At 45.6% G+C, this 26830-nt stretch overlaps 1 protein-coding gene and 2 long non-coding RNA genes across 15 annotated transcripts in view; 2 read left to right on the top strand and 1 right to left on the bottom strand.

The window, feature by feature from the left end:
• EEFSEC (eukaryotic elongation factor, selenocysteine-tRNA specific) overlaps window positions 1–26830 on the top strand; it is a 253633-nt gene that overhangs the window by 60465 nt on the left and 166338 nt on the right. The gene's annotated exons all lie outside the window — the stretch shown is intronic.
• On the top strand, window positions 130–19172 carry LOC144339344 (uncharacterized). The gene is made up of 2 exons (XR_013414317.1): window positions 130–284; window positions 17729–19172. It is a non-coding gene; the product is annotated as an uncharacterized LOC144339344 (long non-coding RNA).
• On the bottom strand, window positions 18169–25996 carry LOC144339350 (uncharacterized). Its single transcript, XR_013414324.1, has 2 exons — window positions 25554–25996; window positions 18169–22673 (listed from the first exon to the last, which is right to left on the bottom strand). It is a non-coding gene; the product is annotated as an uncharacterized LOC144339350 (long non-coding RNA).

Raw genomic sequence — 26830 nt, 5'->3', positions numbered from 1 at the left:
TTTGAATTAAAGGAATACATGAGCACCTGGGGCATAGCACCAGCTCCCTCTGGTCCCCCACTGCCCATGTACATAACTTGCCTTGGCTGTGGTCTTCTTTTCCACACTTGCTGTGATTATTGTCTTGGGGACAGGCCTCAGGGGAAACCTCAGCATCGTGGGCAGTAGGGAGGTGTGAGTCATGAGAAAGAATCAAATATTAATTAGGGAACATCTTCTATATTTCAGGGTTTGTGCCTGGAACTATGGGAACATTTTTCCACTTGGCTGCACAACTCTTTCAGGTACATTTCATCATCCTAGCTTTATAGAAGAGGAAACAGGCTCAGGGGGTTAAGAGGTTTGCTCAAGGCCAGACAGCAGGTCAGTGGACAGTGTGTGTTGGAATCTAGATCCAAGTAAATGGGTAAAGACCAAGAGACCACAGTGGATACATTTCTTTTCTTGGTTTTTCAAGTCCCCTTTTAAGGGGCTTTTTAACTAGGAGTGAGAGTATACGGAGGTGCTCTCCAAAGGGTTATACTCTTTGCAATTCAAGTAAGTGAAGTGAATAAGGGGAAAAATGAAAGAAAAAAAGAGACAAACCACAACAAACTTCATGTATAGGCCTCTTCATTTGGCTCTGACCCTGACACAGACATAGACTGTAAGAACTACTCCGGAAACAGCTGGTAACAGGACACCGTACTTTCAGCCTTTCTTTCTTCATTGTTGCCAGAAAATAATCAGCTCTATATCTTAAGTGCTTGATAGAGTGGCCAGACACCAGCTGTAACTTAAAACAATTTTTGTTTTAGTTGCTTTAAGCAAACAGATGTGGCTAGCTTTCTGGGCCAAGTGCAGTGTCCATGTCTTAGAGTGGACTACTCAAGCTGCTCAACTGTCTTGATTTATGTTTAATTCTTGCTTTAGATGTGTCCATTCAGGCATTCCTTTGGTATGTTTCCAGAGGCTTGGGTTTGGGGTTTGAAGGAGTGATTCTGGACTGGCCGTTGGTTTGCTCGTTCATTGTTTCGGCATTTACGTGTACTGCATGCGTCAGGAGCAGGGTCTCGGCCCTCCTGGAGCTGACGGGCTAGTAAAGAAGCTGGACAAGCAAGTGAATAAGAACAGAGCCTCCCCTGCCCCAAAGGCAACCATTTGCAGCTCTTAGCTTATTATTTTTATATAATCTTTACACAATGTTTATTGTGCTACTTTTTGTTCGACTTTAGACATTATCTGTAGACTTCCTGCTAAGGAACATAAGAATTCTTCTCTTTCTTATGTCCTTCTTCAGTTAGGCATTCCCTCAGAACTTTCAATACATGGGCAGCACGTATTGAAATACGTGCTGAAATATTATTGAAATATTATGTACGTCTGTACATAATATCCAGCGCCTGCTGTCGGAAAGCTCACAGTGTAGTGGGGAGATGGACGTTGGAAGATACCACGAGAGGAGGCTATGCTGAGGCCTGAGCAGAGGAGTGGACATTCTGTGCTGGATGCCTCTGCTCAGCCTTTGCCTCCCTCTCTGGCTGAGCGGACTCATTCAGGCAGTGTGCTTTGGTGCAGTGGTACCATTTCCCCAGTGCTATCCTGGCCCCAGCCACCACCTCTCCCACTGGAGTGATGGCAGCAACTGCCCTCTGGCCTCCCTGTTGCCTTTCTGGCCTTTGATATACATTGTCCATATAGCACAGAGTGACCTTTTAAAACATCCATCAGGTTATATCACTCCCCCACTTGAAAAACTGTCCTTGGCCTTCTGTTATCAGTAAATACAATCCTGACTCCATACTGCAGCCTTCAAGGCTCCTGGTGAGCCAGCCCACTCCTGTCACTCCCACTCGGCTTGCTGTCTGCAGCCACTTGGGTCTTTCTTCTCTCCCTCAGACCTGCTCCTCACTTGGGCCTTCTTCTTGCTGTTTCCTCATCTGTTTTTTCTTCCAAGGGAACCTTCTTGACTACCCTTTTTGGAATAATACCCTCATCACATCCCGCCACTTTATCCCATAATCCTGTTTTATTTTCTGTGCAGCTTTTATCTCTCTGTAAAAGCTATGAAGAAAATATTTATTCATTATCAGTATCTCACACTAGAATGTAAACTCCGTGAGGACAGGGACCTTATTTGTTTTGTTAAATGGCTGCATTCCCTTAGAATAGTGCTTGACATGTAATAGACACTAGGAAAAAAAAAACAAACAAAACTCTTGGCTAAATGAATCTTGAAAGAGTGCCCTTCTAGTGTGTCCCTGGGACCCAGTGCTACCCTACTGTCTGAAGTCATTAGTGAAAAAATTATCCCTTTTATACTTACAGTTGTGTCCAAGGAATACAGTATTGTTCCTAAATATCATGTATGAGCAGAAAGAATGAGTAGCAGTAATAAAAATGGTAAACTCTTACTTTGCACTTGTGGTGGCAGCTCTGTTCTCTGCACTTTAATGCAGTAACAGATAATTCTGACCACAACTCTATGTGGAAAGGACTACAAATCTAGGCCTAGTTGTAGGATTACAACTCCTGGAGATGAGGGAACTGAGGGATAGAGAGAGTGAGTAACTTAACAAAATCATTAGCTTTGTAAGTGGTGGAGCAGAGACTCGAACCCAGTCATTCTGGCTCCAGAGTCTGTGCTCCCAAGCAAAGGTGCCTGAGTTCTTTTCAGGAAATATCTTTGGAGTTAAATGAATTGAACGCGTTGCTTCTCTAGAGGTGGAACCAGGAATAATCTCAATTACTCTCACTCTTGAGTGCTCTGTCATGGTGTTTATGTGGCTGTTCATTGTGGACAGTGCCATCACTGACACCAAAGCCCCAGCAGATGTAGAGACCATAAAGTGTCTTTACTGTCAAATGATGGGGCTTCACAGAGACAGTCACAGGAAACAAGAGACAACACAATATACTCTCAGAGGTGTGGCTGGCCAGCTTCCCCCATTCCCTGGTGAAGTATGGCTATGGATGTTACCCGCCATGCAGTCTGAAGATTACTCCACATGCAAGAACCCCCCCATGCCAATCCCGTAGAGATGCTATGCCCTTCTGCTCCCCGCTTCTAACTCACTGTTCTAAGGCCCTGACTATGTGCCTGCCTGAGGGAACGGGTACAGAATGATGCCAGCCTGTCCTTGAATGTGTGCTGTCAGATCAGGCGACGAAGGGCCAACCTCCCGGAGCATCCTGCAGCAGACCCTGCTTCAAGCCTGTGTTTCTTCTGCAGTGCTGTATGTGCATTGCTGTCAGTTCTCATGCTATTCCTGTGGCTGGGCGGTGGGACAGATGAGTAGCCCCAGATGGCACAGCTGGCAGTGCCAGGGTTCAAGTCCAAGTCTTTTTGATGTAGAGTCTACAACAGAACTCTGTTTATATTTCTCTGTTCACCAAAATGAATTCTAGTTACTCTCAGTACATTTGGTTTCCATCAGTGTTTTGAGTGCTGAAAATAACATGATGGTACATATCCCTCACAGGAGAACTTGAGAAACATCACAGGTGTGCCACACTTGCACCTTGCAATTTACCATGTTCTTTCAGACTTCCAGTTAACATGGTGGGCCATGCTGCTGCCTTGTGTCCCAAACACATTGAAATGCTGGATAAAGTGAGGAAACAGTAAGAGAAGAAAAAATATGCAGCTAGGTTGAGAAGCAAGAAAGGAGTATCTTCAAGAGCTAGACTAGAAAAGGAGGTCAAATTCTCAGCAGAGAATATGAATGGAAGCCCGTTTGTTCGCAGGGGTATCCAGATTGGATATGTGAGGTTCACCTGGTAAATTAAGAAAAAAGACCAAGAAGTTGCCTCTAACTGGTGGAGATTAAATTGCTTGCCTTGCGAGGTGAGCTGAGAAAGTTTCCCTCACCCAGGAGAGGACAGAATTCCTGAGATTGCGTGGATTCAGATGCAGGCCTCATATCTGCATCACTGGTGCTAATGGAAATCCTGAGCCAAGAAATTAACATAGAAACCGGTGACACCTTATGACCCTGGGCTGCCATAGCCCCTGGTCTCCCTATAGGGGCACCTTTACAGTTGCACACATGTGCGAGCCCCCATAGAAAACAACCTTTGCTGAAGATGAGTTTACAGACAAAATTACAAGGCATGCAGGGAAAATTACCACCTTGAGAAAGAGAATCTATAGATTCTCAAGTGGGAAAACTCAGGTCCTAGAAACTAGAAACCATAAAACAATCTGAAAGAGAATTTAAAATAAGAATATTTGACATGCAAATAACTGAATAGAAATTATAGCAAGATTAGGACATTATGAAAAAAGAGTAGGTAAATTTGAAAACAAACCAAAAAGAAATTCTAAGTATTAAAAATGTAGTCATTGCCATGTGCTTTCAGATTAATTATCTTATTAATGCTTCATGGAAGTTAGGGTAGGTAGTTTTATTCTTTGTGTGTTTCTTCAAAGTTTTTTTTTTGGAGACAGAATCTCAGTCTGTCACCCAGGCTGGATCTCAGCTTACTGCAACCTGCCCCTCCTGGGTTCAAGCAATTCTCATGCCCCAGCCTCCCTAGTAGCTGGGACTACAGGTGCACACCACCACAGCCAGCTAATTTTTGTGTATTAGTAGAGACGAGGTTTTGCCATGTTGGCTAGGCTAGTCTCGAACTCCTGACCTCAAATGATCTGCCTGCCTCGGCTTCCCAAAGGGCTGGGATTACAAATGTGAGCCACTGTGCCCAGCTTAAAGTTTTTTTGTTTGTTTGTTTGTTTGTTTGTTTTTTACTATAGAAGTACTCATGTATGTTGAAAATCTGGAAAATAAAGCAAATTATAGGAAAGAAATAAGAATAATTTGTTAACCTGTTTCTTGAGTTAACTATTTTGGCATTTTTTTCCTAGTAGGGATTCTACTGGGTATAAAATTTTAGATCCTTATTTAAACAAAGTTTTGAAACGTGAGCCTTCTTCTATATCATAATTAAATTTTCTCTGAAAATATGTTTAATTGCTCTGTAGTATTTTATTGTCCTGCTCTGCCATACTTTATCTGTCTACTCTTGATGAATGTATGCACTGTGTACAATATTACCTACTTTAACCACAACATGTTGAACATTTGTTTGCATTTCAGATTATTCTTTAGATTATTCTTTTTTTTTTTTTTTGAGACGGAGTCTTGCTCTGTCGCCCGGGCTGGAGTGCAGTGGCCGGATCTCAGCTCACTGCAAGCTCCACCTCCCGGGTTTACGCCATTCTCCTGTCTCAGCCTCCCGTGTAGCTGGGACTACAGGCGCCCGCCACCTCGCCTGGCTAGTTTTTTGTATTTTTTAGTAGAGACGGGGTTTCACCGTGTTAGCCAGGAAGGGCTCGATCTCCTGACCTCGTGATCCTCCTGTCTCAGCCTCCCAAAGTGCTGGGATTACAGGCTTGAGCCACCGCGCCCGGAGCAGATTACCAAAAATGAGATGGCTTGATTTATGGGTGGGGCCTTATATTTTGTAAGGGAAGGAAGGGACAGGAATATATGAACATTTTTTAGCTTTACTATTATTATATAATAAAGAATTTGTCTGGTCTTTGTCCCAGGTTCCTGGAGCTTCTAAAACCCTTGGAATTTCCAGAGTGACAACAGTGTCTCTGTTACTCATAGTGGACCTTTGGGGCACACCTGAGTTTATGCTAAGGAGATGACTCAGGATAGGGACTGGTCATGCCTGAAAGACCAACCATGTCATTAGAGGGTTAGGCCTATGGGCCGTATGATATCAGGCTGACCTCCTGACCTTTGGGGGACTGGAAATTTAGTTCAGTCTCATGGCCAGTAATTCAATCAATCATACCCATGTAATGAAACCCCAGCAAAAACTCTGGACACTGAGGTTCAGGGAGCTTCCTGATTGGTAAACACATTGATATGCCCAGAGGGTGATGTTCCCTGGCTGCACAGGGAGAGGGCACCAAAGCTCTGAATCTAGGGCCCTCCCAGGCTTCACCCCATGCATCTCTTCATTTGGCTGCTCCTGATTCTTAGCCTTATAATAAAACTGTAATCGTAAGAATAGTGCTTTTGTGAGTTCTGTGAGTTGTTCTAGTTAATTATCTAACCTGAGGAGGTCATGGGAACCCCCTGTATTTGCAGCCAGCTGGTCAGAAGTGTGGGTGGCCTAGGGACCCCTGAACTGGTGGCTGGTATCTGAAGTGAAAGCAGTCTTGTTGGGGACTGTACCCTTAAGCTATGGGGTCTGACCATTGACTTTAGGTGGTTTGTGTCACTATTGAATTATGGTATACAACTTGTGATACGTATTTCCAATTGTGTTGTAAAGTTTATATACAAAATTACAAAAGAGTGAACGTTTAAGTAACCTTGACACTGCTGGGCTTCAGTATCCTCATCTATGAAATGGGAAATTTAGTGACAACAACACAGGGATGTTGTATGATCATCTTTGTAAAGTGCCTTGGACCAGTACCTGGTGCATAGAAAGCAGTCATAGGATGTCCATGAGCACGTGCACATGTGCATGCATGTTGTGTGAGCATTGCAGGAAAACCAGAAAACAAAGCGAAGAAAACAACAAAAAAAGAAATCATTTGAAATGACATCAAAGATATAAAAACAGGATTATATTTTGTATTTTGGAAACCTCATTGTTTAAATAGGTTGGCTTATCCCTTTTACATTTATTATTATATATTTGGTCTTTTGTCATCATGTTCCATTAAAAAAAAACATTTTCTATCCTTTTTCGCTCTTTTTGTTATTTTCTATGTGATCTTCTGTTTCGCATTCTCTTTTCATTTGTGTAGGTCTACAGTTTTTGTTTTTGCCTTAGAGCTAAAAATGGTTCTACAAAGTGTTACTTTTAAATCTTCAATGAACCTGCTTAAGCCTGGATTTCCCAAGCTATCACCTTGAGAAATGAAGCACCACTCTGTGACACCTCCTCTTGTCCTGTTTTTGGAGGTTCTGCTTCAGGACTTTTTTTAGTCAGCATTAGTGAAATAATTTTCATAGTATGTATTTCTTCTTTCAAGAATGATAGTAAATGCAATTGGTATATAAGAGGCACATCATTTTATTGGAAGAATAAACGTCACAGTTCTTCAGACTTAATTCTGTATTTAAATGGTTCCTGTGGTCACCCTTGGGTCTTTTCATGCATGTGTCCTCATCCCCAGGTTCTCACTTACATTTATCATGTTCCTGTTAGATCTGCCTTCAAGAAGTTTTATGTGAAAAGTGAAAGGTTTCAAACATACACAGGACAAAGAGAACAAACCTTCATGTACCCTTCAGGCAGACTGAACAGTTCATGTACAACAGTACATGAACAAACCTTCATGTACCCATCAGGTAGACTGAACAGTTACTAAGATTTCACCGTGCTTGTTTCATCTCTCTCCCCTGCTTTCCTTGCTGAAGTATTTTTAAACAAATTTATGAGATCTTGAGTCATTTTACCCCTGAATACTTATGTATATATCTTTAAAAAATACAGACTTTTTCTTGCATAAATCAATGTCATTAACACAGCTAATAATAACTATTCTTTGGTGTCCAATACCCTATCTATATTTAGAATTTTCCTGATTTTCTTGAAAAACTGTTCTTCAAATATGGTTCCTCACCTCCTCCCTCCACAAAAGGATATAAGAACATATACATCCCCAAGTCCTTCATGTCAATGAGGAGCCCGAGGCTCAGAGAGGTAGATTGGCTTCCTCAGGTCAGACCCTAGTATTAGGATTTGAATCCCCACCCCTCTTAGTGAGCTTTACATTTTATGTACTACATCTGACTGCCCAGGCATGCTTACCCCAAGTAGGATGAAGCATCTAACCTCAACCTAAAGTTTCGCCCAAGATATAGGGGCTGAAGTAGACAGGAAGATGAGCACTGCTCCAGGAAGCCTCCCACCAGTACAGAAGAGCTCTTTTCTGGAAGACAGGGCTGGATGCCACAGTGAGGCAAGTCCAGCCCCAGCCCTGCGTCAGTGTCTTTTTTTGGTTTTGTGTCTATTCTTAAGGAGCTGCTTCTGGTACACAGGCAGTGCCAAGGCCCCCTACAATGAGGCTACTTGGCTACAGGGAGTTCTGAAGGTTATGGAATACTATATGGCCTTTGGGATCTTCGCTCTGCCATGCACTCACTGTGTGTTTTGAGCCTGGGACTTGACCTCTTTGACTGAGTTTCTACCTTTGGAAGATGGAATTAGAGTGCTTACTTTGCAGGGTTGTTGTGAAGATGACGTGAATGCAGGTGTAAGCATCCCTAGCACCGTGCCTGGCATGTAGTAGCTGTTTATAAATGCAAACTTAATGTTGTCTTTCTCTGCCAGGGAGGAGGACAGAGCACCAGCCACCTCTCCATCTCTACTGCACTGTCCCCTGGCCCCAAGACCTCTTCTGCATCCCCTTCCTCTCTCCTCTGGTCTGCATGGTTAGGCACCCAGGCTTTATGGGGCAGGGCGCTGGAGCTGAGAGGACACCAGCTCTGAGCACCTGCCGGCTTCGGAGAGATGAAGGGAAGGACACTGCCGAGCACTTGCTCAGTGTCCTATCACTCCTCAGGTGGTCTGGTTTCATGCTGCTTTACAGACCAAGGTACTGGGCACAGAGGCAGATGTGCCTTATTGTCTTCTCAGAGTGTTACCAGTTATTTCTAGTTTCAATTGAAGACACTCAGTTCATTGACGCAAGAGATTGACTCTCAGGATATGCCGGAGAACAGAACCCCAGTAAGAATCGGGGCAGGAGCTCAGGGGCTGTGGAAACACTCGTTGCCAGCAAGTGTGCTGAGAACACAAAGGAAATGCTTGTGATCCTTTTAGAGTGACTGGGAGTAAACATTTATTTCACCTTAAAGGAAACGAATGTTTCAGGAAGAGGCCCAGGAGCTTGACGAAGCTAGACAGCCCATGCCGTGAGCCACATAAAGGAGGACATCAGAACCAATTGGGTTAGAGAGGGCCTAATAAATTGTGTCCCTCACAAGGACCCAGCATTTTCTGTTCCTTGGGTGGGCCACATGTGCTGTGCTCTTGAGAAGATTGGGAACAGCTGTACTGAGTTGTTGCCATTGAGTCATATCTGGTCCAGGGGCCAGCGGTTGGCTCCTCTGGTCATTCCGTCCTTTTCTAACAAAGCTTGAGGTGATCTGGCCGTCTCCCCAAAGATCCCAGGGAAATGCATGCTCAGCATCCTCTGTGCAGCACTGGCAGCTGGGGCTTCTGTAGCCCCCTGCTGTGTCCTGTGCCCTCAACGGCCTCTTTCCTTAGCTTTCCAGCCTGCTCCCTCCCTCCAATTGCTAAATTCCCCTCTTCTATGCTATCTTAGCGAAACTTCTCATTTAACTTTTATATACTTCGCTGTGTTGATGTTGTCTGTATGTGTGTGTGTGTCTCCCCCAGAAGACTCTTGAAGATCCTCGAGGGCAGAGACTGGGTTGGATTAATTTCTGAAGTTCAGAACTCAGCCTAGGGACAGCCATACAGAATGGAACAGAAGCAAACTTTTATTTCTGTGCCCAGATATGGTGGTACACAGAGGGTTGTGTGGTGCACAGAGGGTAGCTGGTTTGCAGGTACAGCATGAGGCATCTTGAGAAATTAATAGTGGGGAAGGAGAGCCCGCTAGCCTGGCCTGCCTGTTGCCTCCACTGGGGGGCCCTGCTGCCCCGGCCCCTCTTGGGCCATTGTATCCTGTCCCTCTGGTTGCTTGCTTGGGGCTTGCAGGACATGGTGGGCTCTGCAGCCTGCTTCACAGTGCAGTGTGTTCCTGCTGCTCCTTCTGAAATGTGACCTGCCATGCCTTCTTCAGTACCTCTGTCTCCATCCAGAAAAATGTCTAATTGTATCTTGAACTCATTTACATTGCTTGCTTCAATGGCCTCACTTGGCAGCTGAGCCCATATGCTAATTCCACCCTTTACATGAAGGAATTCTGCTGATTTTACTTACTTTTTATGACAGACTCCTCTCCCTACCCCCTACTCCGTTCTTCTTTTTTTGGTCTCCTGCTCCCCAGTAAACAGTTTCTTAGGTCCACTCTCGCAGGCTCAGTGACCCAGTGCCCTCAGGACGCTTCATGGGGTGAAGCTCCTGATGGGTTTGAGTCAGGGCCCTGAGCACTGGCCCAAGCCCTTCCAGCACCTTCAACTTAGGGTTAGTCAAGAATGTCCTGCCTTGGTTTCTCTGCTTCAGAGGAGGGGCTCTCTGGGGCTTGGGGACTCATTTCTACAAGGGTATGTTTGTGTCTAAGACAACTGTTGTTTTTTGGAACCCACAGTGAGAGGTGGTGAGAGAGGCATTGCCTCAGGGCCTTCTGAGGACAGACCCTGCTTCCATGATAGGGGAGGAGGAGTCTGGGTCCGTGGGTGGATTGAGCCCGGGTTCAGTCCCAGTTCTTGCCTTTGCTGCCAGTAGGGCCTTGGATGAGAGTTCCTTGACCTGAGTCTCACTTTCTTAATCTGTAAAGCGGATATGTGAGGGCCCGTCCTCCCCTCATTCAGATTCCTGGGGTCTTCTCCAAGTGGACGCAGTCCTTGCAGCCCGAGTCCTCTCTGTATTGGCCCTGGGCCACCGGATCTTTATAGTATTTGATTTTGTCTTGGCACGGCCACTTCAGTTGTTCAGCTTTTCTCCCCTTTTTTCTGTTTCTAAACAAGCATACATAACCTTTTTAAGTGTTACTAGGATGCCACCACTGAGGACTAGAGAAGAGTTGATTAATTGTTGCTGGAGGGAGTGTTCTAAGTAATTGAACAGACCCGGTCGTCTCTGACCTTTTGGTGCTTTTCATTTACTTCATACATATTTGTTGAACACCTATTCTTTGCTGCCGTGTGCAAGGGATTCTGTGGGATAAGGCTGCCCAGGTCCCTGTCCCAGTGGGTGAGGCTGCAGAGGAACCTGGGAGTCACAAACAGCACTATCCTGGGGCAGTGTGGGATTGTGGGACTCTGAGGAGGGGCTGTCACCTCCAGATGAGGGGGAGCCTGGAAAATACCTGGGAGGTGACATCTAGCCAAAACTTGAAGGCTGGATTGCCAGAGAAAGGACAAAGTGGACAGAATGCTCCAGTCTCATGTGCGTGGGTCACAGTCCTGGGGTGATAGAGAGCATGGCTGAGTGAGGAGCTGAAGCATGGAGTGTGAGGAGATGGGGGTGGTGGGCGTGAGGCTGTCAGGTGGTGCAGGTAGGGGCCCAACCAGGAAGGAGGGTCAGGGTTGGGGAGTCAGTCTCTCACCTTGACCTCCTGTGACCCTCACTCTCTTCTGCACAAAGGGCAACATAGCAATATTAGATACCAGGTCCCCGGCCTGAGTGGGGTTTGATCCTGTCCCTGCACTTACCTGACAATTTTACCTTGGGCAAGCAGGCAGTGCAAACTCTCTGTGCCTTGATGTGATCATCTGCAAAATGAGGGTGTTGGTAATAGTACCTATATCCAAGGACTGAGTTCAGTGAGCTGATGTATGCAGTGCACTTAGATCAGAACCTAGTTATAGTAAACACTACATTAAATGTCACCTATAAAGACAGTGCTCATTTCTTGTGGAAGGGGCTTGATAAGAATAACTTCTGTCCCAGAGGAAATTCCAGCCTGGTATCTCTGAGGTTTTCCTGCTTCATCATCCAGGGAAATAATTGTCTTAGGTTATTCCTGGGCTTTCTACCTCCTGGGGCTATATTGAGACTCAGTATGAAAACCTATGTGTGAAATTCTAGGGAAAATCCCCACTAGAGAGAAAATAATGTCGGAGACTGTTTGGAACTTTCACATGCGTTAACTCCTTCAGTCCTAACAGTCTACGAAGTGGGCCCTGTTTTGACACAGCATATGTATAGTGTGGCTGTGATACTAGCTGTGGGGCCTTGGTCCAGAGTGTTAGGGAGCGAGTGTTTGGCAGACTCCGCATGGCCTTTTCATCAGCTTTGGAAGAAGCCAAGGCCAGAGAGCGAAGTGCTCTCCCCTCGTGGCCCTGCTGGAGGGGCAGGGGCTGAGTGAGATTCATCTGGTCTCATTTGGACCCCAGAGAGCCCACTGTCCTTTCCTCCAGGATGACCCTCCTGGCATCTACCTTCCCTAGGCCCACCAAGGGCAAAACATGTCTCATGGGAGAAAGAAGGATTGGACTGTCAAATCTGCCCTACCCCAGGTGCAGCGGACTGATTCCTGAGTGCTTTTCTGACTCCAATAGTTACAGGCCAAAGAGGCTGGATATTTATTCTGTTTCTTCGAACTTTCCTTTCTAACGAAAACTCCAGAGTTCTCACACTAGGGAGTTACAGGCCAGTCTTGGCCCATGAACATGTTTTGTTTGGGCCATGCTGTTTAAACATTTTTTTCAATTGGTTGTCAACATTTAAACATTGGCGAATTTCATATAATATTCCAGATTTTTGGCATCTCTTAAAAAATCGGAGGATCTGGCAACTTGAGGCCTACATTCCTGTCTGACCATGGTGTACTGGAGCTGAGGAGAAACGGTCCCCTCCAAATGGGGTGCAGGAGTTTCTGTTCCCTTTGGTCTCACACCTTGACTTATGCCTAGCCCATGTTGCTCGTGTGAGGTGCCCACCAGCCCTGGAGGGTTTCCTTCCCTTTCCCTTTCCCTTTCCCTTTCCCTTTCCTTTCCTTTCCTTTTCCTTCTCTTTCTTTTCTCTTTTCTCTTTTCTTTTCTTTCTCTTTCTTTTATTTTCCTTTCCTTTCCTTTCTTTTTTTTCTCGCTCGCTTTCTTTCATTCTTTCGTTGTTTTGTTTTTTCATTCATTCATTCTTTCCCTCCCTCCCTCCCTTCCTTCCTTCCTTTTCTTTCTTTTCTTTCGAGATAAGATCGTGCTCTGTGGCCCAGGCTGGAATACAGTGGCACGATCATAACTCACTACAACCTTGAGCTCCTGGGCTGAAGCCATCTCTCCTTCAACTTTCAGAGTAGCCAGAACTACAGGCATGTGCCACTGCACGTGGCTAATTTTTGTTTTTTAAATTTTTTTATAAAGATGGAGGTCTCACTATGTTGCTCAGACAGGTCTCAAACTCTTGCCTCAAACCGTCCTCCCTCCTCAGCCTCCCAAATTGCTGAGATTACAGGTGTGAGCCACTGTACTTGGCCACTGGAGGCTTTTATATTTGGGACAACTGCTCTCCACTTCCTTTACTTTAGAACAGGCCTTTGTGAGATGATAGCATTTGTTAGGGAGAATGGGAACTCAGGCTCAAGAGCGCTCATAATGATCATTTTCATGATGAAGCACCTGCTGTCTCCCAGACCCAAGTGAGGTTGGTTAGCAAGTATCCATGAGCCTCACACTGCTCTGTTTATAGTATATGATCCCCATTTTACAGGTAGGAGAGACTGAGGCTTAAATAGGTAAGGGCATTTAGACAGTTCTCACTTAGCAAGCAGATTGGGGAAGCTGAAGTAGAATCCAGAATGTTCCCTGCAAAGTCTGTCTGTCTCCCCACACACCCTGCCCTCCCTCTCAAGGTGGCCCGTGCATCAATAGGCATGCCCTGAAATCTAGAGATGGAGGACTCCAGGAAGTTTCCTTCAGTTTCCCTTGGAGATCACTGGGTGCTGTCTTCAAGAGAAATCCTCTTTGTTGACCTTCAGGGAGGTGGCCAGTGGAACTAATTTATGTTGCTTCAGATCAGGCAGAGCTAGCGTTGGCTCCTGGCTCCACCATGTTCTAGTTATAGGACTGCACTGTCCCCCCACTCCTCTCCTCCCTTTCATCCCCTCCATCCCCTCTCTCCTGTGTTCCCTCGCCTCCTTCCCCTCATTTTAGTGAGCCCTCATTGTGGACTGGGCTCTGTGTCTAACTTTCCAAGCCTCAGATTTCTCATACCTGGATGGGCTGTTGCTTGGCACTGTGGCCAGCCCAGTTAAGACCTTGATAATTGGTAGCCATTGTTATGAATGATGAGGCCCTCCACTCAGTTTCACAATGGAAATCACATTGACAGGGCCCCAGAGTTCCAGAATTTTTGTGAAACTTATTGACTTTAAAAAAATAGCCTTTTCCCTAAGGCACCTTGTGGGAAGAATTGAGATGACACTGAATTGCACAGATCTTTATAACTCTGGCTCTCCCGTCTCATGGATCAGGTACCTTCTTTGTTCTAAGCAGTCTGCTAGGCACATCATATACCTTTCTAAAAGGTTAGTAATGGTTTCATCTCCATATGATAGGTGAAGAAACAGGCCTGGAGAACCCAGGCATTTTGTGAAAGATCATACCGCTGGTAAGTGGAGCAGGGGCTCCAACTCAAGCTGGCCCTCTCCAGGGATTGTGCCCTGAGCCCTTTGCTGTGGGGCCTGATTCCCAACCCTGCCCCAGGATCCGAGGTAGACTCAGTGTCCATGTCACGTAACGAAAGAGTCAGGGGTTCTCGGTGCCCTGTTAGGGCCTCTTGTTCCTGGTTGGTTGGCAAGTCTGAGTGTTTATTCAGCACTGCTGGGAAAGCTCCTGGGTTTAATTCTGAGATTCCAAGCCATCCTTTTGCATCTCCCCCTGCTCCCCAGCTGAGAGAACTGGGAGAGACATGAGGACACACAGCGCAGGGGCTCTTCTGTGGGCGAGGTTTCTGTTTAGATTTCAGGCGTCGCTGATGGTGAAGTGTGCTCAGGGTTTTCTTCGTAATTCACATTCCTGTGTCTACCTCTTACTGTTTTGTCCAGAAGTTCTTGTATCCATATTTGGTGATTCGTCTGTCTGTTCCCACCCCCACCCCCAAGCTCCCCTCAAGGTGTCTGCCAAAATCCTGTATAACTCATATCATCTCCCAAGCTGTTATAGTATATAAGGGCAAAGGATAATTTAGTTATTTTTGAATAAAGATTTGGAGGAAAAGTAAAAAAGTTGGGCAGGGGGTAGGGGGAAGTTTTCATACTCACTGCATGAAATAGACAATATTTCCTGAAACAGGAGATACGAACCTCAAAGAATTTAAAATAAAACATTCATATTATTATTTTTTTAAAGAAGGAAAACGAGGGAGAAAAAGTAGAATAGTCAGTCTTTTTATCCTAAGTACAGATGAAATTGATTAAACCTTAAAGACTGGCCTCCGCACACCCGGTTTATTAATTGAAGAATTTCCTCTTACCCGGAATGGGAAGTTCACATTAAAATCGAGCTTGCCCTGAGTGGTAGTGACACTTGAGAACTGAACATTTTCCACAATCCTATTTTCTCTTCGGTGCTAGAGGAAATCCTAAAATGGTTAAAAAGGGGGGAAGGGGATTGAGGCGGGAGAGAGCAGAAACTGTACATTTTAAGGAAGCCTTCTTTCATTTCCTTGTAAAGCATGAAATCAAATTATAGCTTATGGCCCACAATTATTTTATTTCTACATTTCAAATTCCATTTTCTGCTCTTTTTCACTGCTCTTGAAGAGGAGTTGTACTGTTGTGCAAAGTCAGCTAAAAAGATTACCCCAGATAGACACAGTAGCTTAAAGAAGCAAAAAGGCAAAACTCTCTGGTTAGGTTGGGAGCCCTGTGGCCCTACAGAGCCCTCATGTCTGCTTGCATCTGGAAAGGCGGCATAAGCAGCCATCACCCCGTGGACTCCTTGGCCCTGACAGGAACTTGGAAACCTCTGCTCTTTGTGTGTCTCCCTGTATGATGCTGACTCTGCCTCTTGTCCTCCCGGTGATGGGTGTCTACTTCACTGCCTCCCTAGGGGTGGGCCGCTCCTGGCTGACGATAAGGGGATGCTATGAGCTGATGCCTGGCACATCATTAATGCTCTGGCTTAGCAGGACTGAAGGTCATGCATTTTCCAGTTCTCTTCCAGTCCCTGAATTTAGTGCCAGCATGCCTTTCCCTACCTCTTGCTGACCCCTTTTCAGCAGAGAGTGAGTTCTAGGCTCAGTGCTTCAGCAGGCCGTGTTGTCCAGTTAACATCTAATAACGTTTCATTTATCTTTACAGTTAATTTCTCCTTAATGCAAGTTTAATAGTATTGTACTTAGGTCATGTAAAGTTGTTTTTAATATAAGTGCATTTGAATTTTGTAAAATGATGTGATTTAAACATACATGTGAGTAAATAATAGTAGAGGTAGTATCCATGGGCCTGGCAGAAATCATGAAGATGGCTCATGGATGGAGAACCCTGGCTTAATTCATACTTCTTCCCTGATGTGGATCAGCCGTCTTGAAAACTTTTAGCCACAGAGCTCTTTAATCATGTCTCCAGTTATCCATCCACATCTTTACCAGCCCTTGCTCTCAGGAAGTTCTCTTACAGATCTACCTGAGCTCCTTCGTGCTTCTGTTGAAGATCACTTTATTTTGTATTTTCATTAGATAGGGAACACCCTTCATTAGATAGGTCCCTACCTCTGACCTTGAGCATCTCCTTAACTTCCTCTTTCCTCAGCCTCATGGTGGGCATGCAGGCTGTTAGACTCTGGCGGACAGGCGATACTGCTTTGTATCATGGTACAAGTTCTCCTCTTGAGTTAGAAGTTTGGGTTCTAATCCAGTCCTCCAGTTTGTTAGCTGTGTGACTGAGGGCAAGTCACATCAGATCCTTCAAATCTCTTCAGGTCTTAGCTTCTGCACCTGTGAATAATAATAAATGTTTCCTTCCTGAGCTGTTAAGATTAATTGAAATAATGTGCCTGGTGCATTCTTAGGCCTGCAATATGTGTTCATTCTCTTTCTTCCTGTCCCCAACTCCCTGACCTGTAGTCATCTTTTTATTTATTTATTTATTTATTTATTTAATTTATTTATTTGAGGTAGAGTCTTGCTCTGTTGCCCAGGCTGGAGTGCAGTGGCATGATCTCGGCTCACTGCAACCTCTGCCTCCTGGATTCGAGCAATTCTCTTGCCTCAGCCTCCTGAGTAGCTGGGATTACAGGCACGCACCACCACACCTGGCTAATTTTTGTATTTTTAGTAGAGATGGCATTTCATCATGTTGGCCAGGCTGGTGTTGAACTCCTGACCTCAAGTGATCCGCCTACCTCAGCCTCCCAAAGAGTTGAGATTACAGGCATGAGCTACTGCTCCCAGCCCATTTTTTTCATTTTTAAACTTTTTATTTCAAAGTCATTTCAAACTTAGAGAAAGGCTCTAAGAATAGTACAGAGGACTCCCGTATGCCCATCAACCTTGAGTCATCTTTGTGACCATGCTTGCATACAACAGCATGGTTTTGGTCCAGCCAGACAGAGACTTAGGGGTTGCTCTCTAGCAAGGCTGACATGGCTGACTGTGGCGTGAGGACATTGCCATGGTTTCTTCACTGGTCTTGCAGAAGGCTGAAACCTCATTAACAGAAAATTTTTATGACCACTAAGCAGACATAACTGGGTGTCTTCTTCTCTCTTCTACCCTCCCACCCTGACTTAGGTGGATCGTCTAACTTGTAGATCAAAGCCAGCCTCTTAACAAGTTTCCTGATAGGACAGGTATATACCTAGAGTTGTGTCTGAGATGACTTCATGTGTGCACAGACATGGTGTTAAGGAACGTCGATCCCAGTAAGAAAGTTATTCCCACTTCAAGATTCTTTAAGTCCTTCTGATGACTTTAAGGAGGTCTCAGATTTGTGCTGGGAGCTCTTATACTTCTCTTAACATTGCAAGCTCAGTGCCTATTACTGTAACCATGTCTGGCTAGAACTTAATAAGAGTGTTTTATTTTTATTGTACTTCTTTTTTTAAACCTTTCACTTATGGTAAATTATGCTGGTTTTCCAGTGATACGAAGCTTTACTTTTACTTACTATTTTATTTTATTTTTTTTTTTGAGACAGGGTCTCATTCTGTTGCCCAGGTTGGAGTGCAGTGGTGTGATCTCGGCTCACTGCAACCTCTGCCTCCCGAGTTCAAGTGATTCTCCTGCTTCAGCCTCCCATATGTCTGGGACCACAGGTGCGCACCACCACACCCAGCTAATTTTTTTTTTTTTTTTTTTCGTAGAGATGGGGTCTCTTCATGTTGCCCAGGCTGGTCTCGAACTCCTGGGCTCAAGCAGTCCCCCCATCTCAGCCTCCCAAAGTGCTGGGATTATAGGCCTGAGCCACCACGCCCAGCCTGAAGCTTTACTTTTAAAAATAAATTGCTGTTGAGTCAGTAATGTATGTACGTAGTTCAAAATCTTAAAGGCACAAAAATGTACACAGTAAAAAGTAAATCTTCCTCTTATTCCCCTGCTTACCTAGTTTACTTCCTGGAAGCAAACTGCTATAACCAGTTTCTTCTTTTTTTTTTTTTTTTTTTTTTTGAGACGGAGTCTCGCTGTGTCTCCCAGGCTGGAGTGCAGTGGCATGATCTCGGCTCACTGCAAGCTCCGCCTCTCGGGTTCATGCCATTCTCCCGCCTCAGCCTCCCGAGTAGCTGAGACTACAGGCGCCCGCCACCACGCCCGGCTAGTTTTTTTTTTTTTTTTTTTTGTATTTTTAGTAGAGACGGGGTTTCACCGTGTTAGCCAGGATAGTCTCGATCTCCTGACCACGAGATCCACCCGCCTCGGCCTCCCAAAGTGCTGGGATTACAGGCTTGAGCCACCGCGCCCGGCCTATAACCAGTTTCTTCTAAAGATTCCAGAGACACTTCATGATTTTTAAGCATGTTCTTTCTTCCATGGATTCTCTAGAAGTGGCAATATAGTGTGCACACAGTGAACACACCAGCTCCGCTAGAGCTCTGTTCGGTGAATAGTTACCTTGGTGTTTTTAAATAGCTGTGTCATGTTCTGTTTTAGTTATATATCATAGTTTAGTTAACTTCCCTTCCAACAGGCACTCAGGCTGGTTCTGAGTTTTTGCTCTTCTAGACACGTGGCAGTGAGTGTCCACATATGTGCCCCGTGTGCATGTGGGTCACTGCTAGTCCCCAGAAGTGTCTGATGGCCATTTGCCAGCATGTGCTGCTCCCACCGCCAACCCCACCCCAGTGACAGGCAGGATTATCTGTCTCCCCTGCGTGGAGGGGCAAAGTGTTGTTTGTTGCTCGTTCGTTCGTTTGTTTGTTTTGAGATGGAGTCTCACTCTGTCGCCCAGGCTGGAGTTCAGTGGCACAATCTCGCCTCACTGCAACCTCCGCCTCCTGGGTTCAAGTGTTTCTCCTGTCTCAACCTTCTTAGTAGCTGGGATTATGCAGCAACACCAGGCACGCAACACCGAATCTGGCTAATTTTTGTATTCTTTGTAGAGATGGGGTTTCAACACATGGGCTAGGCTGGCCTCAAACTTCCAACTTCAAATGATCCGCCTGCCTTGGCCTCCCAAATTTCTGGGATTATAGGCATGAGCCACTGTGCCTGGCCAAGAGTGTTACCAAATGTTTAAGGTGACTTGGCCTCCTAGGTAAAACTTGGGTTCTGGAGCCACATAGCCTGATTTTGAATTCTAGCTCCCTGTCTTTCTAGTTCTGCAACCTGTGACTTAATTTCCTCATCTGTAAATGGTCGGGGTGGGTGGGGGGGCGGCAGTGACGCAGTGTCAGCAGGCTCCCAGAATGCCAGGTCTAGGCAGGCTGAACACTCAACACATGTTAGCTCTTTGTATTATCATCAGTATTATTTGGTCAGTCCAGTAGGTGAAAAACAGAATTTCAGTGTACAGTGGTTTTAATTTGCATTTTTTTTGTTACTGGTGAGGTGGGTTGTCTTATCATGTTTGAGCTATTTTTATTTCTTTATGCCCCTGCTTATTTCTCTGACTTCATCTCCTTCCTCTTCCTCAAACACATGTGGAGGCTTTGCACTGGCTCCTCCCTGTGTTGCCTACCAACTCCTCCTCCTCTGAGTCTGTGCCCAGATAGCTCCTTCTCAGTGAGGACTCTCCTGACAACCTGATTTAAAATTGCAGGCCACCTGCTTCCCAGACAGAGCCTACTTCTACTCTTTCTCCCCAGGATGCATAGCCTCTCTGACCCTACTGTGAAATTCACTTACTGTGTTTTAATGTTTGCTTTTGCTTTACCCTACTGGACTGTGAGTTCCCAATTGCAAGGGGTAGGGACTGTTGTCTGTCTGGCCTTTCAAATGTGCCAGCCACCAACTCTACGTCTGGCATGAGGGAGTGCTCAGTAAAAGTGCTGCATGTGAACTAGCTGTTGATACCATTTACATTTTTGATTGGACTGTTGCTCTCTTTAAAAAATCAATTTCAGTATTTCCAATTTGATATTAAGGAAAACAGTCCTTTGTGTGTAGTATGCATTTTAAGCTTCTCTCCCTTGTCACTGGACTTTATCATATTTTCCTATATAGAGATATTTGGTTATTATGTTGTTGAATTTGTCAGTGTTTCCTTTTTTTCTTTCTTCTATGTTTATTCTATGGGTTTTGTTTCTTACCTAGGTATCTTTTTACTTTTAAGATTATAAAAAAATTTTTTCTCACCCTTTCTTTCAGTACTTTCTTGGTTTTCTGTTCTTACGTTTGAAACTTTGATCCATTTGGAATTTATTCTGGTGTCATGTGTATGGTAGACATCCAATTTTATTTTTATCTAGATGACTACCCATTGTCCCTTTATCACAATTATGTGATTGTCCCTGTTTCCAGATGTGCACCTTGGGGCTCAGAGAGGGAAAGCTCCTCACTCAAGATTGTGCAGCCAGCAAACGGACTTGCATCCTGCCCTGCTCCCCTCTCCCAGCTCTGTGGGTGTTTTGCCACGAGTCTCTAACATTTCTTGTTTTTTTGGCTTTCTTTCCTTTTGGCAGGGGTCCAGCACCTCTATTTGTCTGCTGTCTTGTCCAGGGCTGTTTATTTTTTGCCTTGATGTCTTACATGGACTCTCTTTGTTGTTCCTCCTGTTCCTCCACTGCTGACATGCTCTCATTGTTCACCCTGGCCTTTCTTCAGGTGGTGATGAATGTCTCCTTTGGTTCCCGCCTGCACGACTATGCCTCAGGTTGTGTACTTTGTTCTCCTTCCTCTCTATCCTCAGGGCCTTGCCCACCTGCTCTTTGGGATGCCTTAGGGTTCCCAGAACACTCAGGAATGCATGATTCTGGCCAAGAGGCAGCCAGTAATAGAAAAAGCAGAAATTTTGAAGTCAAACAGCCCTTGGTTCTAGCGCTGCCTCTGCTGTTAACTGTTGGGCAATTAGACCTCAGATTTCTCTTTATGGAAAGGGGAGGTCTCCTCTTCTAGGGATAGTGGCGAGGATTAGAACTAATGCAGAAGTCACAAGCTCAAGTGCCTGTTGGGAGCCAGGCTGGTAGTATAAATACTGGGGTGTGAGGCAACAGGGAATTGCAGGAACCAGGGTAAAGTTGGGAGTGCATGACTGTTCTCCAGGAGACAGCTGCTCCTCAGCCACATCAGACAAAGGCCCGGTCTAACTACATTTGCTAATTCATGGAGATTTTCATGTGACATTTCTCAAGTTGTAAATGTTGGCAGCGCATGCATATTCTAACAGGCACTGCACAGGCTAGACAATGCCCATTCCAGATCCTCAGGCATCTTTAAGTTGTCAGTTTGCAGCCAGTGATGTGAAGTCCTTGGCTCCAATTCAGCTGTCAATCCACAGTGGCTGTTATTCGGGGTTTTTTGGGGGTTTTTTTGAGCTTGCTCTGTTGTGCAGGCTAGAGTGCAGTGGCATAGTCTCGGCTCACTGCAACCTCCACCTCCTGGGTTCAAGTAATTCTTGTGTCTCAGCCTCCGTGTGTACCACCACACCCTGCTAATTTTTTGTATTTTAGTAGAGACAGGGTTTCACTATGCTAGCCCATGCTGTTCTCAAACCCCTGAGCTCAGGCAATCTGCCCGCCTCGGCCTCCCAAAGTGTGTAATGGCTGTTATTTGTATTGTGGCTGCTGCTTTTGGGTTTCTTGTCAGTCAGGCAGCACACTGCAGCGTCCCTGCTGGATGCTGGGTCAACTCTGTTCCCACTTGTTACTTCCGGTACTTGGAGTTCCTTAAACTTCTTATGGTCCACTTGGTAGGGCATATCCTTTACCTGGAGACCAAGGAGCCGGGGTTTGACTGTTAATGCTTCATGGGACCAGGACAGCAATGTCTAGTTCTGCTGGGTCAGCTTCTCCTGCTCGGGGGTCTCCCTGCAAGTCTGGTGGGATTTGGCCAGGATGTTTGTGGAGGAGCCCACCTTTGCAGGGCAGTTCAAACAGTAAGGATGTCCTGCCTAGTTGTGGACACAGTGCTCCAGGCTGTTGGCTGGCACTTACCAAGAAACTCCATGAGGGGCCAGCTGCTGGGTCCACAGGAATTGGTGGAGGCACTGTTTGTATTCGCTCCATGCTGCTGTTAATACTCTTCCTCTTCCTCCTCTGGAGGGCACAAGGCCTTTGGGTATATGTGAGTCGTAAAGGAAGTAGGAGGCCAGTTCTTGAGCTCTTGCTGTGCTGGGCATCGTGATACTCACAGCAGCTTACATTTAGTGAGTCCGGAGCATGTGGCAGGTGCTGGGCGAGGTGCCCTCCTCCACCTTACAGTGTTGTCTCTGGCATCAGCATCTTCAAAGGAGGAATCCCAGGCTCCAAGAGGTCAAGAGGTGTACTTGCCTGAGGCTGTGCAGCTGGCAGGGTGAGATGCTTACCCTCTGCCCCCACCTGCCTCAAAACTTGAGGTGGGCTTCCAAGCTGCTGCCCCATTCCTCCTGCCCACAGGCAGCATCCCTCTCCATGAATTCCTTGATCACATGCCTCAGATCAAAACATGCCCTCCCTCTGGGCTGTCTCCTCTATAGGAACCTGAGTTTCCAACTAGGGTGGTAGACACCACTGTCAGTAGAAAACAGAAATGCAGTTATTATTTATGTTTTACAGATGTGGAGATGGAGCACAGAGAGGATGAATAGCTTTACAAAACTCCCCTCCGTCTGAAACTGTTCATGAAAATGGTTATCTGGTGATAACAAGGACCAGGGTCCCTGGAGCCTTCTCCTGTGACTGGGGCCTCCTTTGGCCTCCCGGTCCCCACTGGAGGGTCTGGGCCTGGCCAGGAGCCTCCAGCCTGTTAGACTTCTAGCACCTCCTGCAGTCGATGGAGTAACCTGGTGGTTGTTAGCAGCATGGGCAGCATGAATGTTTGGCTTCAGGGAGAGGGCTGAGCAGAAAGGCTGAGAGAGAGTGCACGAGTGTGGCATGCTGCCCTGTGCCCAGGTGGGTGCTAGGTCACAGGCACTGTGGGGGGCCTGGTCGTGACCACCGACCTCCTCTCCTCCCCTTTCCCCTTCCCCAACTCCATCAGCAGGCTTTGTCCACTTGTGTTTGCCTGGGGTCTGCCTGGACTAGTGGGGACAGCAGGCCTTGTTACAGTTCGACCAAGCGTAGTGGGGCCCAGGTTCAGTGCTCACAGCTGTTAGTACCAGCTCCTGCTTACTGAGAGTGCTTAGGGCTGAGTCTTTCCCAATCTTCTTTTTTTTTTTATTATTTTTTTTTATTTTTTATTTTTATTTTTTTGAGACGGAGTCTCGCTCTGTCGCCCAGGCTGGAGTGCAGTGGCCGGATCTCAGCTCACTGCAAGCTCCGCCTCCCGGGTTCACGCCATTCTCCTGCCTCAGCCTCCCAAGTAGCTGGGACTACAGGCGCCCGCCACCTCGCCCGGCTAGTTTTTTGTACTTTTTAGTAGAGACGGGGTTTCACCGTATTAACCAGGATGGTCTCGATCTCCTGACCTCGTGATCCGCCCGTCTCGGCCTCCCAAAGTACTGGGATTACAGGCTTGAGCCACCGCGCCCGGCCCGTCTTTCCCAATCTTCTGCAGGAGGCATCTTTGTTTAGGTCCTGATTGTGGATGAGGAAATTGAAGCTCCTGGTAAGGTTGTGATTTGAACATACCCAAGCTTGGGGACCTCCAAGCCCTGCTCTTCCCCACTTCCTCTTGTTTGTGGCCCTCGTTTCCTTGGTCTGTAAAATGACCCTCTTGTCTAAACCCCTTCCATTTCCAAATCCTCTGAGCCTGTGCTGAGGAGGACAGGCTAGTCCCACACCTTCCTGGTACCAGTGGGAATTTGAGAAGTAAAGTCCAGGCTTACCCTGTTTCAGGAAAATTGCAGAAGGAGGAAAACTAATTCTCCTTAAAACTGATTTTCTCCTTGCTCTCTCAGAAAATGGGCTACAACGTGGCTGAAATCTTGCTGCCCTCCCATCCCCTGCCCTTGGCAGAGAGTCAGGGTTGGGACAGCTGCAACCTGTGTTGGATGGAGCCTGATCAATCCTGGGTTCTTGTCCCTAGTTGGGTGACTTTGGGCAAGTTATTTAACCTGCCTCAGCCTTAGTCTTCTTACCTATACAATGGGGAGATAGGCAATACACTGAATAAATGAATAAAAACAGCTGCAATAATGGTATCATCTTGTGATTATAAGGCTCTCACCCTGGAGTCTGAGGAGCTGTGTTCTGAGGTGGGAATGTCTGAAACCTGCCCATTTTGTCCTGGAACACTCACAGGGGGCTTGTAGAGAGCATTTGTTTTGTTCTGGACATAAGATCTTGCTGCTCAGAGTTTCAGGATACTGTCATAGAGCAAAATCAGTAGACTGAGTGTAAATCCCTCTGAACCCTTGCTCCTTGACCTGACTTGGTTACTTCACCTCTCTGAGCCTTTGTTTTCTCTCTTTCTCTTTTTTAGACAGGGTCTCACTCTGTCACCCAGGCTGGAGTACAGTGGTGTAATCAGGCCTTGACCTGCAACCTTGACCTCAGCCTCCCAAGTAGCTGGGATTACAGGCATGTGCCACCACGCCCAGCTAATTTTTGTATTTTTTTTTTGTAGAGACAGGGTTTCCATGTTGCCCCATGCTGGTCTCAAACTCCTGAGCTCAAGCGATTCACCCACCTCAGCCTCCCAGAGTGCTGGGATTACAGACGTATGCCACCACGCTAAGCCAATTTTTGTATTTTTGTAGAGACGGGGTTCACTGTGTTGCCCAGGCTGGTCTTGAACTCCTGAGTTCAAGTGATCTGCCTACTTTAGCCTCCCAAAGTGCTGGGATTACAGGCCCAGTCTGTTTTCCCATTTGTAATGCCCATATTGTAGAGTTGGTGTTGAGATACAGGTAAGAGGAGATGAAGACATGTAGACTACCACTGTGCATGTCTTAATAGCAGATGTAGAAGTAAAAACTATGGTAACAGCTAATATAATTGAGGATTTCATATGTCTAGGCACTGTTCTAAACCCCTTATATATGTGATCTCATTGAGTCTTCAGTGCAATCCAATAACATAGGCAGTATCATCGTCCTCATATAAGATGAGCAGGCTAAGGCACAGAGAGAGTTGATGTATTTGGCAAATGGTCATAATAATAGTAGGATATTAATTGCCACTGCAGTTTTATATTGTTGATAAAATGTATTTACATTGTTCAATAAATATTTAAAAAGTCACCAGTTGGAAACAAATTTTGGCCAGGCACAGTGGCTCATGCCTGTAATCCTAGTAGCACTTTGGGAGGCTGAGGTGGGAGGATCTCTTGAGGCCAGGAGTTCGAGACCAGCCTGGGCAACACAGCAAGACCCCACCTCTACAAAAAGATTTAAAAAGTAAGCTGGATATGGTGGCATGCACTTGTGGTACCAGCTACTTGGGAGACTAGGGCAGGAGGATCGTTTGAACCCAGGAATTCAAGGCTGCAGTGAGCTATGATTGCACCACTGTACTCCAGCCTGGGCAACAATAAGATTGTGCCTCTAAAATTAAAAAAATAAAAATAAAAAAATAACAAATAATGGCACAGATTTACCTACGTAACAAACCTGGTCATCCTGCACATGTACCCCTGAACTTAAAATATAAGTTGGAAATAAAAATTTTTTAAATTTATTTTAAATTTAATATTATTTCTCCTTCTTATAATGCCCAAAGCTTTGATTTTTTTAAAAAATCTGATTTTGAGGTTGCTAAAATATGTTCAAAGTATAATGTTAAGTTTCTCCAGCTGAAATATTTCTTTTCTGAACATATTTTATTCCTTCAGTCCCAAAAGGAAAATTACACCTTACAGATAACTTATACTTTGTTAAATGCTGACCCTTGGAAGTTTTTCATTATTTTTGAAATGATTAAGATATATAATTTGCAGAATTGGAAATTGTAATTTTTAAAAGTACTGAGAAACTTTAACCCTATTATAATTATTCTGCAAATCTTTTAAGGATACTGTAGTCAGTACAACTAGATGAAAAACTCTGATAGATTGGGAAATATAGAGGATCATTTATAAGCCTCAATTTTTTTGTCCTGTGTTTCCCACCCACTCGCTTGCTATGTCCCTCCAGTCTCAGAGCGATTTCCTACCCTGGGTTCATGGGAATTGGGAAGGACACTGTTTGATTCATTCTATGAAAATACTAGGGATTTTGAAAAAGGCAAGACGGGCCAGTTGTGTCACTTCCTGTCGTCTGATCAAAAGTTTGATGAAGAAAAGAAAGTAACTGAGAGCTGCTGCCAGGCAGCAGGCAGTTGCCTGGTGATGACGCCGGGTTTCCAGTGCTACTCTGGTTCTCAGTGTGGCCAGTCAAGTCCCTCTGACCTCTGGGCTCCTTAGAAGTCCCTGGTGCTGGCTGCCCTGCAGAGGGTCTGCTCAAGAGTCTGGCCTTTTGGAACAAAGACAGCTTGTGGATGCCGGATCAGGCTGCGGATGAAATCCCAACTGGCTCCTGAGTGTTTGGGTCCTATCTGTGCTTAGTTTTCTGGGTCTGTCAATCAGTTTCATTTCCCATCCACAGGATCTCAATAGGCGTGAGAAGCAAGAGGGCCTGATGCGTGGAGCACATGAGTCATTCCCCTACTGGATAGTTGTGTATACCAATAGGAAATCGACTGTTGGAGAAGAGGAACAGATTCCTGGTGAATAAAGTGGAAGATGCAGGGATACGGACATTTGCTGCATTAGTCCAACAACAATGTATTAAGCTGTGCCCAAGCTGGGT

Source organism: Macaca mulatta, chromosome 2, assembly GCF_049350105.2.
Source record: "Macaca mulatta isolate MMU2019108-1 chromosome 2, T2T-MMU8v2.0, whole genome shotgun sequence".
Classification (NCBI taxonomy): Eukaryota; Metazoa; Chordata; class Mammalia; order Primates; family Cercopithecidae; genus Macaca; species Macaca mulatta.
The sequence above is the reverse complement of the archived record's forward strand: the minus strand, read 5'-3'. Positions and strand labels throughout refer to the sequence as shown.